At 48.1% G+C, this 17,460-nt stretch overlaps 1 protein-coding gene across 19 annotated transcripts in view; it reads right to left on the bottom strand.

Annotated features, from left to right (window-relative positions):
* The window catches only part of LOC146812053 (copine-1-like), a 633,944-nt gene that overhangs the window by 140,043 nt on the left and 476,441 nt on the right, over positions 1–17,460 (bottom strand). The gene's annotated exons all lie outside the window — the stretch shown is intronic.

Here is a 17,460-nt window from a genome sequence, read left to right as displayed (position 1 = left end):
TTGAGGTACAGAGTTGCAGTACTCTCATGTAGTCTGCTACAATTCTGAACGCTCATCTATATTGTTGTTCCACTATTAGCATGACAAAGTGATGGGCTGGGCCATAAAGAATGGAGTGCATTGTGTTGCAGAGCAATTTGGTACTTGAGTTGCATTCTCTCCAGAGCTCTATGTCTGTGGATAAAGAACTGAACTATTGTACATACTGAACACATTGTTTATATTCCAATCACACTCTATTAGTTTTAGACTTCAAAATCTTAATAAGTTATTTAAACTCTGAAGCATTTCGTACAGCTGTACACATTTTGAGTGTTAAGCAGTTGAGAATGTTGGAGGCAGTGGTGACCAGTCAAGGAAATGGTACTGCTAAGAAAGACAAGACAAGCAAGACAGCCTTTTGTGTGTTTAGTGGCAGCAGAAGCCATGCCACAAACTCAGATTGTGAACAAATCAGGAGTAAAAGCTAGCCTATGGCAATAGAAAAATGTTTGACAATGATGGACAATAGGTGTAGAAAGTACAAGTGGTGGAACCAAACTGTAAAAGAAAAAAAAAAAAATTACTTACCTGTAAAAGTGGCTTTGCTGCTTGAACTCTTAGATTTACATACTTTGCACAATTCCCCTCATCTATTAGCTGGGTCTGGAAGTGTCTTGTTTGGTTGAAGTTTGCTGGATACTGAGTTGGTTGGACATAGTCTGAGCCCTTGTATGATATCAACCGTACTCCCACAATGTCCCTGTGCGTGCCTACCAGGTTCACAGCAGGTGACTTGAAGAGGAATGGCTGGTCAGGTAAACGCAAGAAGGCCGAAGAGGGCAATATGTAAACCTTAACTTTTGCCACTGGACAAATTAACAGAACGTTCGATAACTGGTTTCAGGAGTCGTATGTCTTGGGACGAGCACCAGACAACATACTTTCCCCCCCCCCCCCCCCCCCCCCCCCGCCGCGTCTTGAATACATCGATTTGGTCAATGGACTACTAGCTGCTAATATGACACCAACCACTTCGGGAGGAAGATCAAAAGCCATCAACGGTCACCGCTCAATCTCCACACATGAAGGTGTAGGTTTTGCAGGCTTGAATGCAGGATGCTTCCCTGCTACTGCAATGGGAGGTTCTCTTGAAGAGTCAGTCGAATTGGAGGACAAATGCTCGTCAGAAGTTCTGGGAACCAGATGCTACTTGCCCAGTCCAGAGCCACTAGGCTGAATTGGGCTCGGTCTCCCTTGATATTTTTCAGTTCTCTGGGCAGGTGAGGGAGGGACAGAAAGGCATACAGGAGTCTCAAGCTCCTTTGTAGGGTGAAGGTGTCTCAAACAGGACTGCCTTGGCAACTAAAATGCAGAAAAGCTTGACATTACACATTCTCTCCGGTGGTGAAAAGATTGAGCGTGGGTTCTCATTATTGGTGGGAGACCGCTTGGGCCACTTCCGAGTGTAACTTTCACTCGTGATCCGCTATGCAGTAGAGGCAGAGTTTGCCCGCCCTGGCGTTCAAAGATCCTGCCAGGTGTTGTGCAATCATGGGTATGCCCCGAGTGGCCAGCCACTTTCAAGGGACATAGAGCCTGCTGTCATCGAGCCCACAACTCCACACTACTCTATTGCAGTACCGCATGGCAGTTCTATTGTCTGTCAGCACACCATCAGTCCCAAGAGAGAATCACAAATTGATGTGGAGGCGAGCTTCTGCTGGGGAACAGAATCCTCTGAGCTCTACCTCTCCTAGATGACCCCTTCAAGTCAGTAACGATGCATCTGTCATGATCGTTATTTCGGAGTGGGGTAGGGAGCGGGGTCTGCCGCCGGTTCAACTGTGGATCAGCAGCCACCACTGTACGTCTTTCGCAGTCTCTCTCAACACCCGCATGTGCCAGCTGGCATGGTCCACAAGCAACATTACAAAATAAAATGGACAGTGTGTTCAAACCTTTACCATCAGTCACAGATCTGCGTAAGGCAAACACAAGGAGATGATGGAGCGCTGAAACTTTTCAGACACTCCCCCCCAGTCACAGATCTGGGTTGAGTCCATCATCGTTCTTTAGCTCGCTTCGCCACCACAGGTCAGACCCCATCCATATGCAAATCAGTCTTGATCCTGTATCTCGTGGGAACACAGTCCAGCACGAGCCAGGTCTTCCCTGAACCGGAAACAAGCATCCTGAGACAGGTTTCAGGGTAACACCCCTCATCAGCCAGGCTAGCTTGAATCCAGTGGCAGAGTGAGCAAGGGACCCAAATCTGGGCAAACCCTGCCAACTTAGGGTGAACAAATCAAACACAAGGAGATGATGGACGGAGCACTGCAACTTTTCAGAATCATCCCCAGTCACAGATCTGGGTTTGATCTATCGTTATCTTTGCATATGGCTGGGTCAAAACTGGGATGGATTTGTGAACAGAAGAACGATGATGGATTCAACCCAGATCTGTGACTGGGGGCGAGTGTCTGAAAAGTTTCAGCACTCCAATCAATCTTATTGTGTCTGCTCTGGTCCACAAGCAGCCTACAGGAGAACTAGAGGCCAAGAAGCCTCAGAGCCGACCTCACGGACACCCAGGCAGCAGGTTGAAACATTGGGATCATAGACCGAATGTCCTGTACTTGATACGGCAAAAGGAAGGCTAGGAAGAGCATATTATCCGTATTAACCATATGTGAATTAGTCAGGTGGGACTTTGGCACGTTGATGGAAAACCCTAATGATAACAGGTTGACAATTGTTTGGAGGTGGTTTACAACTGTGTGAGGCGAGCCCGCCTTCAGCAGCTAGTCATCAAGATATAGGAAGACTGGTATTACTTACCTCTACAGGTGGGGTGTGACTACCACCATCACCTTTGTGAACACCTGAGGTGCACTGGTAAGGCCAAAGGGGACCACTGTAAACTGAAAGTGCTCCTGGCCTATCTGAAACTACAGGCAACGTCTGTGTGACGCTTCCTGACTGATACTGCACGGCCGAGGACAAGTTGAAGTGGTTTTGCAGCAGCTGCTTGGGTAGAGGCTGTTTGGGTACCTCATTGCCCCTGGGAGGATGGACGCTGCTGGAAGATCCCTGGTCTCAACCTCGAAAGGTATGGGAAGCCTGCTGCTGCAGGTATTGTCTCTGCCTCTGCAGGAAGCCCCTACCAAAGCCACGAAAAGGGCGCTGCAGCTGGGGGAACTGCCGAGCTAAGCCTAGAGAGTGGGCATGTGGCCTTGCTTCCCTTAAACTTCTCAAGGGCAGACTCCGCCTTTGCTCCAAACAGCCTACAGCCTTCAAAGGGCATGTCTATAAGAGATTGTTGGATATCCGCAGAAAAGCCCATGGAGAAAATCCAGTCGTGGTGTCTAAGCACCATGCTGACACCGACTGCCCTAGCCAGTCGGTAGTGTCCAGACCAGATTTAACAGAATATCTAGCCACTTCTAACCCGCACAAGAAAAGCTTTTGTAAGGTTTGACAGACATCGTTAGACCACTGGCAACATATCTGCCATCTTGTCCGATAAGGAGTGTGAATATCTGTTCAGGGGGCATGTAGTGTTTACCAACCGGAGGTCAAGGCTGGCCGAGGAGAACATCCTTTTGGTGACTGACTCCATTCTTTTTGATTCCCTGTCAGGTGGGGCGGTAGGGAATGCATTGGGGGTCTGGTGGCTCACCAATGCCTGGAAAAAAGTGTCCTCCAGGATGAGATGCTGCAATAGGAAATCTGCATCCGCGGATGCCAGTCTTTGCCACCTCACCACCTGTATCTACTGCTAAGCAACAACCTGGTTTGGACCAGGTGCCCACCTTCACATCATATAAGGCCTTGTTAAAGTTGAGCAGAAACTTCTGAGTAGATTGAGCAGGGTAAGGGACCTCAGTCAGAACAGTTATTTTGAATTTTTGGGTTGGTAGAACGAGGTCAAGTTTCTCAGCCTCCCTTCGAATCACTATGCCTTAGGATGGAGACTCTTCAGTAGCCAGGGCAGGGTTTAGTGAGGAAAGAGCAATGTCTGGTATAGCAGACCAGTAGCATCCTGAACATCAAAGATACTGTCTTCATCGTATTGATCATTGTCATCCTCATCGAGATTGTCCAATTCATAATGTGGGGTATAGTCTGGCACAAAATAGGCATATGGTCAAACTCTGGGTGGTTGAGCATGGATCTCTAAAACAGACAGTACAATCTGTTCCCTTTCAATGCTGTTGAGATCAGCATTGATTTGCCAGTAGGGGTGCCAAATGCAGCGTTGTGCATGGCGCAGAGTGTAGAACCCTGAACTGCATCAGGACGGAGTTTGGTGGAGTCGAAAATATGGACAAAGTCAGCCTCAAGGCGAGGTTGAGGGGTGCAGCCGAGGACAGATCCACCAATGGCAGATGGACTGGAGGCCCCCTCGAATCCACAGGCTTGAAGGCGCTCTAGAGATCTGGCATGGCACCCAAACTGTGGTCCATGGCTACCTTCAGTAGTTGGAGCTGCTGTGATGTTGCTGTCCATTCAAGGTGAGAACAAAGTGGCACTAGTGTTGGGATCGGTTCCTTTGGGGGAATAGGGGTGCAGGGGAGGAGGTACGAATCAGCAGTCTAGAGGTAATATGCTTAGATTTATTATGCTTTTTGTGGGATTTCCTCAAATTACTTGGTGCTTCACTTTGACGATAACCTGGCACTGGAGCATGGCGCACCCTCAATTTGGACAGAACCATAGTGTCTCCAACTGTAAGTACTTTTTTGACCTCCGGAGTACAGCATCTGCTAGTTTGCCCTCGTGCTTGTGGATGGCCTTTTGTTCATTTTTGCACAACACACACTTGACAAAGAGTTGTGTTTGCTGCCAAGGCACGATAGACATGCATCATGGGTGTTTGTCACAGACATCTGCGGGTGACAGTCACAACACTGCTTAAACCTTGTTGCTTTACGGCATGACATTGCAGACTGAAGAAATTCGAGGGAAAAATCGATCAGAATTGACAGTATTTGAGAGCTCCAGATCTGCATTGGCAGGCACTGAAAGAAAGGAGCTGATGTCAGCGTGTGGAGGTGGTGCATATATAGTGGCCCTGTCATGTGTAGGACGCGACTGAGTCGATAGAGCCGCGCGATGCCACGTGATGACACGCAAGGGAATTGCTACAAAAGTTTCGGGATCTAGTCTGGCACCTGGGGAGATTCACAAGGCGAGTAATCTACAGTCTGCATAAGAAATGAGATTTCAGTGTAGCTTCATGCATGGGTTCAAAAGGTTCTTCCATTAACCTTGCTAGAACTAAGGTACGGTTACACTGCAGAGTAGTTGCTGTTCTTGCAAGAAAGTCTTTTAGCTCCCTCCATGAACCTTCAAATTAATGGGATTGTGAAAATTTATTTGAATGTACTTCTTGCACAAAAGCTGTAATCGCTTACAAATGCACCCTTAGTGAAGCATAGGATAATTTATTTACTTTTTGTTAGATGTGTGAGGTAACAGACTGACAGCTTCATGAGGTAAACTGTCAAGGAATGTTTTGTCTTTACACCATGCTAAGTATCTTTTCCACTTAAAGGCGTAGACCTTCTTAGTGGAAGGTCTCCTTCCCTCATTAATAATTACCAATGTTGCATTTGGTAAGTGCAAATGCTGCAACTCCATTTCACAAACCAAGCTATTAATTGCAGATCCTCTGGGTTTGGGGAAAATACCTTTCCCTCGTTGGTCAAGGTGTCCTTGAGTACGGTGTTCCGACATTCTGTTGGTTTGGCAGTTGTGGAAGAATGAATATGCTACTTACCAGTATGCATCTGTTCTTGGCATGTAGGGCTGCTGACATTCATATCTGTGCATAGATCGCCGCCTAGTGTTGGGTCCGGATGTTTGCACGTTGTTGTCCTGGAAGAGTCTTCGAAGTATCCTTGGATAGGTGACTCCTCCCCTGGACTACAGTGCGCATGGGCATCCTCTCCATCCTCAGATTGTTTTTCGCCATTGTGGCAGTGATGGAGTAGATACAGAAAGTGATGACCATGCTTGCAATAATTCTGAGAGCTGCAGCTGCGACAGGCGCCGGGGAGGAGGGAGGGCGATATGAATGTCAGCAGCCCTACATGCCAAGAACAGATGCATACTGGTAAGTAGCATATTCAGTTCGAGGCATGTGGGCTGCTGAATTCATATCTGTGCATAGAATACATAGCAGTGCCCTCTATTGGCGGCGGCTACCCGTGCCAGCTGCAGCGGTCTGAAAAAGTGTTTTGAGAACAGCCTGTCCTACAGCTGCCTGCTGTTTTGACTGCACATCTACGCAATAGTGTTTTGTAAATGTGTGTGTAGTGGACCATGTGGCTGCTCTGCATATATCATGCAGGGGAATGTTTCCTAGGAAGGCCATGGAAGCCCCCAACTTGCGTGTTGAGTGGGCTCGTGGTGGAATAGTTAATGTGCGTTTTGCCTTTTGATAACAGATTTGAATACACTTAACTATCCATCTGGCTATCCCTGCTTTGGAGATGGCGTTACCTTTGTGGTGTGGGGCAAAGGCAACGAACAGTTGTTTTGTCTTCCTGAAGGGTTTAGTCCTGTCGATGTAGTACATGAGGGCCCTCCGTACATCTAGTGTATGTAATGCCCTCTCTGCAACAGTTTGTGGGTTTTGGAAGAAAACGGGCAGTTCAATAGTCTGGTTCATGTGGAACTGCGATATTACCTTGGGCATGAATTTGGGGTTGGTACGTAGTACGACCCTGTTGGCGTGAACCTGAATAAATGGCTCTTGAACGGTTAGTGCCTGGAGTTCACTAACTCTTCTTAGGGAAGTGATCGCTACCAGGAAGGCTACTTTCCAGGTAAGGAATTGAATCTCGCATGAGTGTAGAGGTTCAAAGGGTGGACCCATCAGGCGTGTGAGGACCAAGTTGAGGTTCCACATTGGAGCCGGTGGGTGACTAGGTGGAATGACTCGTTTGAGTCCTTCCAAGAATGCTTTGATGGCAGGCACTCTGAAGAGAGAGAGGTGCTGCCTGGTTTGCAGATAGGCTGATATTGCGGTCAAATGGACCCGTATAGAGGTGTACGCCAGATTGCATCGGTATAGGTGTAAGAGGTAACATATGATGTTGTGGATGGATGCGTCCAGCGGGTTAATGTCATTATTACCGCAATAAATGACGAACCGTTTCCATTTGGCTGCATAGCAAGCTCTTGTAGTGGGTCTCCTGGCCTCCTTGATGATGTCCATACAGTCAGGTGGCAGATTGAGATAGCCAAACTCTAGGACTTCAGGAGCCAGATCGCCAGGTTCAGCTGTTGCGGATCTGGGTGCTGAACCTCTCCATGGTTCTGCGTCAAATGCGCGGGTTTGATCCGCAGCCTTTGATGCGGTACCACGGAAAGTTCGAGGAAGGTGGTGTACCACGGCTGGCGTGCCCACGTGGGAGCAACTAGGACGAGTGTCAGGGAGTGTTGTCGGAGTTTGCGAGCCACCAGCGGTATCAACGGTGCTGGAGGAAAAGCGTACGCAAATTTGCCGGACCAGTTCATCCATATCGCATTGCCCTGCGACTGCGGGTGTGGGAATCTGGCGGCGAAGCTTTGGCATTTTGCGTTTTCGCTTGTCGCGAATAGGTCTATTTCTGGGTGACCCCACTGCTGGAAGTACGGTTGGAGTACCGATGGGTGTAACTCCCACTCGTGCATCTGGTGGCTGTGTCTGCTGAGCAGATCCGCCATCTGGTTGTCCTTGCCGGGGAGGTGTTCCGCCATGAGGAACATGTTCCTCTGAATGGCCCACTTCCACATGCTCTGAGCCAGATGAGACAACTGTGGAGAGTGTGTCCCTCCCTGCTTCTGTATGTAGTACATTGCGGTCATGTTGTCCGTCCGGATCAACACGACCTTGTTGCACAGATGTACTTTGAAAGCCTTCATGGCCAGGAAGATTGCCATCAGTTCCAGAAGGTTGATGTGCATCTTCTTCTGTTGTGTCGTCCATAGTCCCTGCACTGTGTAGTGGAGTACATGAGCTCCCCATCCCTGGAGAGACGCGTCCGCTGTCAGTACTATTTGTGGAACAGGCTCTTGGAACGGTCGGCCCTTGCAAAGGTTTTGTGGATTCCACCAATGCAGAGAGTTGTATGCCCGACCGCTCACCAACACTAGGTCTTTCAACTGTCCTTGAGCCTGATTCCACTGACGTGCTAGGCACTCCTGAAGTGGGCGCATATGTAATCTCGCGTGCGGGACTATGAAGATGCAGGAGGCCATCATGCCTATCAACTGCATAAACACTCGCGCTGGAAGCGAGTGGTTGGGTCTGAACTTGGAGATCAGCGCTTGTATGCCGTTGATCCTCACTAAATTTGGCTGAGCTGTGGCCGCCAGAGTGTCTATAGTCGCACCTAGGTACTGTTGTACGTGTGCGGGCTGGAGATGAGACTTTGGGTAATTTAGTGAGAATCCCAGACTGTGAAGAAGGTGAATGGTACGGGACACGTGGCTTGCACATTGCTGGGCCGATCTCGCTTGAACGAGCCAGTCGTCTAGGTAGGGGTAGACGTGTATGTGCTGTCTCCGTAAATGTGCCGCCACCGTAGCTAGGCACTTTGTGAAAACCCTGGGCGCTGTTGTCACGCCGAAGGGAAGGACTTTGAACTGATAGTGCTGCCCCTGAACAGTGAACCTGAGGTATTTTTTGTGTGAGGGGTGGATGGGTATGTGAAAATACGCATCCTTGAGGTCCAGTGATGCTAGGAAGTCTCCCTGCTGGAGAAGCGGAAGGACTTGCTGTAGAGTGAGCATGTGAAAGTGCTCCGAAAGAATGTACTGGTTCAGGGGTCTCAGGTCTAATATAGGCCTGAGCGACCCGTCCTTTTTTGGAATTAAGAAGTAGAGGGAGTAAACCCCCGTGCCCCGCTCGTGGACGGGTACGACCTCGATAGCGCCTTTTAGAAGCATACTTTCTACCTCTTGCTGTAAGAGCGTCAAGTGCTCTGAAGACATAGGACGGTTTCTTGGTGGTATTGTGGGTGGAGTGGAAGTTAACTCCAGACAGTAACCGTATTTTATAACATCTTTGACCCACCTGTCCGTGGTGATGGAGTTCCACGTGGACAGGAACCGTTGTAGCCTTCCCCCGACAGGTGTTATGTGGTCGGGAGGAAGGGAGAGGGCGTCACTGCTTGTTCTTGGGGGAGGACCTGGTGTTGCCGTAGCCACGTCCTCTGCCCTTGGTACTGGAGCCACGATAGCCACCTCGGGTGTTCTTATCGTAGGTGGTCTGCGTATTACCCTTGTTATATGTTTGTTGTGACCCCTGTCCTCTGCCTGCTCCCTTGTTTCCGGGGCGACGAAAGGAGCCGCTCCGAAAGGACTGAGTTTGTAGGGCGCCCATGGACTTTGCAGTGTCCGTGTCCTTTTTTATCTTCTCGAGGGTGGCGTCAACCTCAGGCCCGAACAAAAAGTCGGGGTTGACAGGCTGATTAAGGATATTGTTTTGTACCTCAGGCTTGAATCCTGAGATACGTAGCCAGGCGTGACGTCGTAGGATGACGCTAGTGTTGATGGCCCTGGCAGCCGTGTCAGCAGCGTCTAGTGCACATTTGATGGCAGCATTTGTGAGTAGCTGTCCCTCTCTGATAAGGATTTCTGCACCTTCTTTGTAGGGGTCAGGGAGGTGTTGAAGGAGTTGCTCCATTGTGTCATAGTGCGCCCTATCGTAGCGAGCGAGGAGCGCTTGAGTGTTAGCTATGCGCCATATGCTTGCAGCTTGTGCGGCAACTCGCTTGCCGGAGGTCTCCAGCACCTTGGACTCCTTGTCCGGGGGAGGAGCGTCACCCGTTGTCTGCGAGTGTGCCCTCTTGCGGGCATTCGCCACAACGATGGAGTCGAGTGGTAATTGTCCTCTGATGTAAGTAGGATCCCCAGGTGCTGATCTGTATTTCTTATCGATCCTGGGGTTTATCACTCGTGCCCTGGTGGGTTCCCTGAAAATGTCAGTGGCTGGCTTAAGGACCCCCTTCAACATTGGCAGAGTCTTTACATGTCTTTCTGAGGATGCAAAGGTGTCCATTAGAAAGTCATCTTCGATGATATCAGAGTGAAGCTGTACATCATGGTTGTTCGCCGCCCGTTCAATCAGAGCGTTGAACGCCGCAGTATCCTCTGTGGGTGACGTTTTTGCCCCATATAGTTGTGGGTCCTGTGCATCAAGAGGTGCACTGGGGTCTGCAGGGTCGCCCCAAGTTTGGTCAGGGTCCTGCTGGTCATCAGGGTCCGTGTCCACATGGTAGGGGACTTGTTCACCCATGTAGTCCTCCAATGCATCCGTGTCGGAGCGTGTGGGGGAGGCCCGGTGTGGATCCTGGTAGGGTGAATGAAAGGGTTCATACAGGAGAGGTTCTGTGTCCACAGGCAGCTTCCTCTTTAGCGGGATCCTGAAAGGTTCCAATGGCGGTTCCGAAGTTATCCTTCGGTCGTGGAGAATCATCCTGCCAGTGTCGGCGTCGATGACGCGTGACGGTGACGGCTCGACAGGCGTAACCGCAGTTTTGGTGGCCTGTGTCCTGAGTTGAAACGCCTTCGGGATTGTGGATGGAGGCAAGCCGAAGGTAATGCTGGTCGGCACCGACGAAACCGCTGGATCGATCGAACCCGACTGGTCCTGGAGGGCAGCCTTGGTTTTGCAGCCTGGCATTGCGCCAGGCCGTACTCGGGGCGCCTTAGAGGTCGTGGCCCCCGCCAGGGTCGTCGAGGCGGCTGCAGATATCTTCTGCGCCCGTGGTGCATCGAGCCGAGGTGCGGAGATCACCGTCGACGTCTTCGACACGTGAGGTTTCGGTGTCGTCGAGGGGGTGCTGCGAGGCGTAGCAGGCGGGACGGCCCTCGGTGTCGGTGGCGTCGACGCCGGTAACCGAGCAGGTTTTTCGGCGCCGATGGCCTTCTTCCGTTTGTCGACTCCCATGTCGCCCGTCTCGAGTTCGGCACCGAAGTCCCCCTTGGTGCGGTCGGTGCCGACACGGTGCGCCGGCGTCGAAGGTGTTGAAGGCCTCGATCCGACTAGCGCCACTTTCAGTTTCGGTTTCGTAGGAACCTGAGCAGCTTTCGGTTTCGGTTTCGTGGAAGGGAAACCAGCTGGCTTAAGCGGTAATGGCTGCCGCTGAACGTCCGAGGCCGGGCCCGAGGGCGGGGCCGAAGGACTGCGTGATAGGTCTCGGGTAAGGCCCGAAGGCGATCCCTCGACCGGAGCCATAGTCTGTGGCACTGGTGAATTCTCGGTTTGAACAGGTAGGCCTTGTTCATCATCGGAGCTACTCTCTTCGGCCCCTAAGGCCTCCTCGTCGTCTCCTACCTCGGTGTCGTCTTCACCTCTGTGGAAGAGTGACTCGTCGGCCTCGTCCGATCCGGGTTCTTGGTCGGAAACGGGACTGGAGGGTAAGACTTCTACTTCTTCGACGTCGTCCGCGTCGTCGAAGATGTCAGCTGGGGCCGGTGCCGCGTGCTGCGCTTCGAGCCTCGCCGCTCGACGATTCCGCAGAGTCTTCTTCGAACGGAACCGGGCACAGGCCATACATGTCGACTCGTCGTGGTCCGGCGAAAGGCATTTGTTGCACACCGGATGGACGTCGATGTGTGGGTACTTCGCATTACATACCGGACACCTTTTGAATGGCGTCCTCGATTCCATCGTCGAAGTAGTTGATGGACAGGTAAATGCGAACAAAGTCGGTGCTGGAAGTTAGTAAACTAACAGAGAGTATCGAAAACCGATCGATAAACAGTACCGACGCGAACTAAAGGCCTCGACAAAATTTTTTCCTAACTTGAGCTAAGATAGCACATCCGAACCCAATGGCGGAAAAAAACAATCTGAGGATGGAGAGGATGCCCATGCGCACTGTAGTCCAGGGGAGGAGTCACCTATCCAAGGATACTTCGAAGACTCTTCCAGGACAACAACGTGCAAACATCCGGACCCAACACTAGGCGGCGATCTATGCACAGATATGAATTCAGCAGCCCACATGCCTCGAACTGAAGGTTGTTATGGCTATATTGGTGCTCTTAGGATCATGGTCATTTTGGACACTTTGACCGTATCTAAAACTGTTGGAATTAGTGGTATTGGGGAAAAGATGTATGCAAATATCCTGAACCAGCTGATTGACAGAGCGTTTCCCAGAGACTGTGGGTGGTAGTGCCTGGATGCAAAGGCCTGGCATTTTCTGACTTCTACGTTTGCGAAAAGGTTCACCTGTAGATGACCTCAGTGTTGGAAGAGGGTCTACTATAGATTGTTTGAGTTACCATTTATGGGTGCAGGATGTTATTCTGCTTAATTCATCTACGTCTGTGTTGTGCATCCCTGGGACATGATTTGCTCTAAGTTAGATGTTATTTGTGATGGTCCATTTTCAGATTGTCTGGGCGAGTTGGGATAGTGGGTATGTCACTGTGCTCCCGTTTGCTGAACTCTAATATTGCTGTTTTGTTGATCAGTATTTGAACTGTTTTGTACTGAATTTGGCTCTGAGCACCTATCAGCGCTAGGCAAATGGGCTTTAGTTTCAGGTATTTTAAGTTTTGGGCAGTCTCCTGTACTGGTCATAGACCCCTTACCCAGAGTGTACCCATATGTGCTCCTCACTATATCTGGTAGGCATCTGTTATAATGACCTGTGGTAAAAATATCGTGAATGATCTCCCCTTCAACATGTTGGATGTATTCCACCATCTCAATCTATTGCCGACCTTGTTTCTTATAACCACAAGATCCTTTAAACACCATGTTATTTGGGACCATTGGTTGGTTAATGATTCCTGCAGTCTTCTTATGTGTAGGCTGATGTTTGAAATGAGGTGAATGCATGGAGCCATCATCGCCAACAGTTTCTTGACTGTCCTCACTGTCAGAACCTGTGATGTCAGGTAAAGCGGAGTCTGTGCTAAAATTGCTTGCATTCTCCTTGTAGTTGGATAAGCCATTACTTTGACTGTGTCCTGGTCTGCCCCCAAAGAAGTCTTCTTTGCGTGTGGGGTGGAAGACTACTTCGCCCAGTTTATGTTTAACCCTAGACTGTGTAATAGTTTTACTACTCTTGTGGGATTTTGTTTGGCAGCAGTATAGTTGCATGCTCTTACTAACCAGCCATCTAGAAAAGGTTACACAGGAATGGCTTTTTTTGTAGTTGTGCTGCTACTCCGGCAAGTGTTTTTGTGAACATTCTGGGTGTGGCTGTGATGTCAAAGGGCAGCACTTCGAACTGGTAAAGGTCTCCTAGTATCATAAACCTTAGGTATTGTCAGATAGGAATGTGGAAGTAAGCATCTTTGAGATCTACTGTTGCCATTTTGCAATGTTGTCATTTGGAATCTTTGCATTTTTATGTACCTGCTTATGAATCTTAGATCCAGAATAAGTCTCATAGTTACGTCCCATTTGGGGACTAGATACTAGACAGAAAACAGCTGTGTTTCATTTCATCAGCTGTACCTTTCTACTGCATCTTCTACTCACAGTTGCTCTACTTCTGCTTGTAGGATCTCCATATGGTCCTGTTTGGACCCCTGAAGCCTCTGTGATTTGTCGGTTTCTCTACAAAGTCTATAAAATGACCATACTTTATAATATTTACAACCCACTTCTCCTTGGTGATGGATGGACATCCACTGGTCTAGGAAACCCTTTATCCTCCCCCCGCCCATTAGGTGTTTTGTGTTCAAGGTGCCGGCGGTGGGTTATGGATGCAAGTTATTTTGAGAAGCTGAAAGCAGATCCCCTAGAGTGTCCGCCCCAAGGTTTTCCTCTTCCTCTAAAGAAAGATATTTGTTTGATTGTTGTTGGTGCCATTGCAAAGGTGTAAAAAGCTGAGTACCCTTGGGTGTCTTTGGGTGTGTGTGCCAGCAAAAAGGCCTCACTTAATGGTCTATAGGTTTGTAAAGCCCCCATGGCCTTTTGCGCTTTCATGTGCTTTCTTTATAACTCCTAGGGAGTGGTCGGTCTCTGGGCCGAAGAGTAGCCCTTCCATAAGGGGTATATTATTGACATTTGAATGGGCCTCTGGTTTGAAACCAGATCTATGCAGCCTTGCGTGCCTTCTAAGCACTGTGCGTGTGGTCAGCTGCCAGAAAGCATTCACAGCTGACTTTAGACAGGAGATATAATATTTTTCCCCCCTCAAAATAGGATTTTTGCTCTTTTTTGATGTTCTTCAGGGAGATGGGCCATGAGCTTCTACATGTCCTTCCAATGTTGGTGAGCATGTCTATTTAAATAAATCATTAGAATTATATATACACTGTGTGACTGCTGCTCTCTCCATTGTCTTCACACCGCCATCTAATCTCATGCTTTCGTTAGCAGGCGGTGGCCCAATGGATGCCGGTGACACTGCTGTTTTCCTTGCTGTAGTGACAATTAATGAATCTACTGCAACGTGCACTCTGATCTATTTTGGATCCATGGCAAACTCCTTGTATTTCTTTTTGATATGTGGCGTACCGGCTGTAGCTGTAGTTGGCCTAGTGAAAACATCTCTACCCTGTTGAATTATGCTTGGCAATGTCAGGAGGAATTGGTTTCTCTTTAGGGTCACCAGGCTAAAACACATCTTTTTTCTACCTCCATTTCTACTACAAAAGCATGCTGCGGTCTTTTTGACTACCCAGTGGTACATCGTGGTATCATATGGAAGGGTTGGCCTTGAGAGATGTGGCTGCCTCTTCGTGAGGTAAATCTGCTTTAATGTCTACCCACAAAGTATATTACTCCGATATGTGGAAACCGATGTCATGGAAGTAGACTTGTGTAATCTTGTTGTATTTCTTGTTATGGCTCTTGTCCAATGTATTTGGTTGTTTATATTGAGCTAAACTGTCTTGAAAGTCTTTTTTGTCTTAATTAATCCATTGATTTTGGCTTCCAGCGCCCTTTTCTTCCTCTTGACCTCAATGGTGTCAGAGGTTATACTGTCCCTTTGGGACTTTTCCCATGACTACGCCTGCCCCTCTCTCTCCCTTCAACATTGATCATCTTCCGAAGTCATGGCGATGCTCTTCACGGCCTCCTTACCTGTACATTACTCTCATCCAGATGGATGGAGATGATCACAAGCGCTTTTGAATGCAGACTTCTTATGCATCATGGGCTTAGCCTTTTGTGGCTATCGCTCAATGCCTTTTGCTTCAGTGTCACAAGCAGGTTTTGTGGGATCCTTAAGTCTCGACCCCTCGGATGATTTAAGGGATAGGGCACTGTCGGTATAGGGCCCACTTCCACAAACTTCACTGTGTCTACGAGGTCAGAGTCTCTGTGCTCACCCTGATCTCCCTCTGCCTTGGCGCCATTGTCGAGAAACCCATCTCCTCAATTGACAGAGCCCCCTCTTCTGCATCTCTAACTCGTACAACAAACTCATGTCTGTTAAAGCCAATGTCCTCAAAGTATAATTGCCCTGTGCACAATGATTTTTGGCTTAAAAAGTGAGCATGGAAAGCAATTCTCTGGCATATGGTCTCTAGGATGGCAAAACATACAGACTGGGTGTTCTTAGCTGAGGGTCGAACCTACAATGTCAGTTCGGGTAGAATTTAAACTTCGTGTTCATGCTATTAAATGGCACGGAGTAACACCAGGGATTCAATGTGGACTATTTATCATTCTCAGATTATGTCAAAGCACCCCCAAACAAACCCTGAAAACCTCTCTCCTTTGTCAATCCCAATGCCATGCTTTTGGCATTTTCCTTGAGGTATCAACAGAAATCGGGAACTTTATGGATGCACCTCCAAACTAAACAGTGGGGGGGGGGGGAACTAACATGGTGGGCACGCACAGGGGCATTGTAAGATTATGGTTGGCATTATACAAGGGCTATGCCTATGCTGACCCCACTCACTATCCAAAATACCTTTACCAAAGATGCTTCCAGACCCAAACACTAGATGGCAGAATAGAGCAAAGCATGTGAATCTAGAAGAGATTTCCTGCTGCAAAGCCACAGAATAAGGCATCAAAAATGTAACAAGGGCCTAAAATAGCTCAGTTTCAAGTCAGAGCAGCTGCTAAAAACCAAAGGGACAACACATATTCAATGGTGCACTTCCGAAACATCCAAAATTTCATTGGAACTGGGGCTGAATGAAGGCAGACTGTCAGTGAACACAGTGAACTCGTACATCATTGCGCAGTAGCAATCAGTCCATTAAACTTTGAGAATGTCTAGAGGGAACTATGCCCTTTTTGACAAAGCTATCCCCAAGACTCACAGCCCAACTGAACATTTTCTGTGCTCTCGTGAGAAGATTGATTTTATACCTTAGTACAAATCCATGTGGAATGTAAATATAAGGGAGCAAAAATGCCACACGGGCCAGTGCCAAGAAAAAAATATACAATGACACTGAGAAACAGGATTGTGGCAAACAGGATGATGGGAAGCAGGATTCCTTGGCACATAGAGAATGGTGCTAGTATTAAGTCAGCAATGGGTGAGAGACAGACTACATGACAAGATAGCTCAACCTTTTTACCCAGGCCAAACTTCTCTCATATGGCGCAATATATTTATGTCACACTTAGAATAATGAACAGAAGTCAGAGGATTGCCCAGGCGCTCTGCACACATTAAATGCATCAAATGCTGAGTGTGGAAAGGGATCCATAATATAAGGAAAATCCAATGATGGATGTTTACTGGCTAGTGAAATGAAAATGTTTTCCAGCACTTGTATCTTCCATAAATTCATCCATGGTGCAATCTAGATCTCAACGATGAACATAAAAAGAATAACTGGAATGTTATACCCAATGGGCTACAAAAATGCACTATCCAAATCTCCAGGGAGCCTCTACAAAGTTATGGACTTATTAAACCAATGTTTTGATTCAACAGCTTTCATATTGTCAACAACTAAACCACTTAATTCTTTTAACTTCTGAAAGAAAATATCTTTCATGGAGGTTTTGATTTTGCTTTCTTTGGGCGTCATGCTTTTTGAACATCTGCTCAGTGACAAAAAATCTATTACCGCACTGTTCAAATGTCCTTGGAGTTAAAATGATCAAAACCTAGAACAAGAAATGCATTTGAAATTATAAAGCATTTTGGACACACACACACAAAACACTTAAAAAAATCATGCAAGTCTGGCGTAAACACAGAGCATGCACAAGAAAGCAGAAACACTGAAAAATTAAAGCAGGGAAAGCATACGGAAGGCTCTTATGCACAGAAGGGCAATAACTGGATCGTGGGCCTCTGATTTCCACTGCCATGTTAGTGCCAGCCCCAAAACAACCTGGTTAAAAGAAAAGGGAAAACAGCAAAAGACCTTTTATAGAATGTGAATACAAGCAAATGCTTTTAAAATAGGTTTATGCATAATTTTAGCTATGAAGAACTGCAGCAGATTAGGGGGAATTACTTAAACAGCAAGAACACAATTAGAGTTGTTTAAGAAAACAGAAAGAATAGCACGCTTCATCAAACATTGCAT

This window comes from Triturus cristatus, chromosome 7, assembly GCF_964204655.1.
Source record: "Triturus cristatus chromosome 7, aTriCri1.1, whole genome shotgun sequence".
NCBI classification, from domain to species: Eukaryota; Metazoa; Chordata; class Amphibia; order Caudata; family Salamandridae; genus Triturus; species Triturus cristatus.
This window is presented reverse-complemented; position numbering and strand designations above follow the sequence as displayed.